General features: G+C 30.5%; 1 long non-coding RNA gene across 1 annotated transcript; it reads left to right on the top strand.

Moving 5' to 3' along the window:
* Positions 1-388: 388 nt before the first annotated feature.
* Positions 389-1,836, top strand: LOC109618335 (uncharacterized). Its single transcript, XR_010712149.1, has 3 exons — positions 389-769; positions 1,422-1,477; positions 1,649-1,836. It is a non-coding gene; the product is annotated as an uncharacterized lncRNA (long non-coding RNA).
* The last annotated feature ends 1,169 nt before the right edge of the window (positions 1,837-3,005 follow it).

Here is a 3,005-nt window from a genome sequence, read left to right as displayed (position 1 = left end):
GAGAGATATATCATAGAAAAAAAGAACTTAAGAAACGCGAGTTTGCAAAATAAAAATTAATCAAAGTACTGAAGAACTGACAGGAGTTGATTTTGTCGATGTTAATTTATTTTGAAATCAATGATATGTTATTTTGCATGACAAGTACATGTAGTTTCTAATTTGAATTTCGCATATTTTTATGATATGAATTTTTGGACTTTTTCGACAAGATTGTAAAGAAACCCACATATGAATCATGTTAAATAATATTTAAAGATAAAATTAATTCAATCAAACTATGTATCAGTAATAAAAATATTTATCAAATATTGTATGGATCCAAGCAATATTGAACTCTAGTCTCGTTCAACCAAACGCTCGGCTGACACCGTACATCTCCGACAACTCAGCTATGTTAAGGAAGGTCTAAGAATTCTACCACGTGTGATTTAGAAAAATTTGCATAAGCCCCGCCCCTTATTCATGAGATTTTACGAGATATGGGTATTTCGGTAATTAACAAACATCTACCAAAATGAATATGATTAATTATTGGGTTTGAATGGTTCAAGAAAGGTGTACTGAAATAAAATCATGAACTATTCTTTATATCTCGCGAAATCATGAAAATCCTAAGTCGTCTGATGACGTATCGAGGCTGACTACGTCACACCGGCGCTTGCAGCTGTGATCAGAATAAACATGTGGAATTCAGTGATATATCTCGGAATTTAACTCGTTTACAACCAGCGTGGACAGATATCGGCATATGATTCAACTGAACAAGGTAGGATTTATCTGTACTTCCCCTAGATATTGTTTTATATTATTTAATATTGTTGGATGGAACGGAAACGAAGTGAAATTCCTCGGCTTCGATTTTGTTTACTTGTTTACATTTGTTTTTCCTGTAATATTGTGTTCAAACATCAGTTTGGTGACTCAGTCAGTCAAAGTAATTGTTCTGCGTTTCGCTAGTTTTGATCATAAAGAGCATTGAGGCTCATTGTAGCTTCTTACTGGTCTCATATCGCGATAATTTTACATCGCATTTCCTCCATGTTCAAAGTACACAATAAAAAGTCCATGGCCAAACACTGTATGTGCTAGCACTACAAAGATTACTGTGAGGATCTGGAATGATAATATGATGATTATAGACAAGATTGTAATGTTGTTTAAGTAAATCGAAATGTGTTATTTTATTCAGCCTTCTTTTATAAAGATCCAATTAATTTTATTAAAATATTTAAGACAAAATTAAAGTGTGTTCAAACTGAATTTCCACACATTTTAAAGAATAAACATTTGATTATGCCTGTTGTAATATCACTGAAATTGAAACCGCCATTAACAAGCCCAATAATAGAGTAATGTTTCATTTTCATGTTATCTTTAACACAACAGCTAGCTATTTATGACACATTATTCATTTTCAGGGTTACTTAGGCAGTAGATGGTCCACTGAAAACACTTGTTGGGATGTTGATAAAAAGTAGGTACTATATAAATATTTCTTTTACTCACTAACTTCAACTTCATGTATAGTTTGTTGTTTTTAGATATAATTTTGATAATGATACTAATTTAACCTATTATAATAATTTGCATTGATATCTAATCTATTGAAATGAAATTTGAAATTAATATATATTCATCATTTCAGGTATTGGTTTTCTGATCAACTGGACTACCTCCTAATATCAAAAAGACAGAAGAGAAGAACATGTAGTGTGCAAGAAGAATTGTCAATTTCCATAAATTCCACATTATGACTGAAAAATACTAAAAATCAGAAAACACTAGTCTTGTTGAACAGTTTGTCACAGAAAAGCAATCTCTATAGTATTTATAAAGTTGATTAATTATTAAAATAAATTCTTGATTATGTTGATAAATTGTTTCTTCTTGCTTTCTTTAATTAGTACTAAAATATCAATTATAATACAAGTAAACCTGATTATACATTAAAAGAATTTATTCACCAGCTTAGTAACATAAATTATTATGATACATAAATGTGTAAATTACAAAAGTCATCACTTACACCCCCCCCCCAAATAAAGGCAACTGATGAAGTTATTTTTTTCCAATTTCAACAATTTTGTAATGATGATTGGTGTGAACAGAAACAACATTTTAACATTATTTTAGTGAATTTCACAGCGTTTAATTATTTTAAGAATTAAAATTAAAATCATGATCTTAGTCAGTGTTGCGTTTGAATTTCACGCAAATGACGCTGAAAGTGAAATGGGTCAGATAAAATGCAGTAGTGCAAGGGCATACACTTGCCCAAATATATTGAAAATTTGCATGTCTTACCATTGTATCCCCATTATATCAAAAAGTGCTGGGAGCTGTATGAAATCGCTACGCATTTGATATAAATAAGCGTTAATTGCGGGAAATCCCTGTAAATTGCTGTTCATACACTGTTAATATTGAATTTAATAATTGTTCTTACTTGAATATTTTAAGCTCCCAGCACTTTTCGAAATTTTGAAGGTTCATTTTACAAGTTAGAAACAGAAATAACTATATTTGTTTATGTTATGCCCTTGCACTTTGCATTTTTTCGTATTATTCCTGGTTCATCTATTTTTAGCAGTATCACGTGACAGGGTATTCCTAAGAGACTCAAAAATTGCTCATGCGATAACAAATTATTTAATTTGTATAATCGATAAAATATCACTTTGTTTAACAATTTTTTGGAGTAAAATACCAAGATTGTTCAAAGGCTAACATTTCATGTGATAAATATCGCTATTTTTTTAAGGACGCCCTTAACATAGCTGAGAAGGATTTACGGAGACAGCCGAGAAGGAGACCATATTGAACTCTGGCGTAGGAATACATACGACTACAAAAAATATTTAAATTGTTCGTACCATTTAAAATCTGACTATTTTCAAGGTATTTATAAATAAGTTTCCTTGAAAAACAATGCTTTAGCATACATTACATCGAATTTATCAATTATTTTCAAGAACTAAGTCTTGTCAACAGCAATGATTTGT

Source organism: Magallana gigas, chromosome 1, assembly GCF_963853765.1.
Source record: "Magallana gigas chromosome 1, xbMagGiga1.1, whole genome shotgun sequence".
NCBI classification, from domain to species: Eukaryota; Metazoa; Mollusca; class Bivalvia; order Ostreida; family Ostreidae; genus Magallana; species Magallana gigas.
The sequence above is the reverse complement of the archived record's forward strand: the minus strand, read 5'-3'. Positions and strand labels throughout refer to the sequence as shown.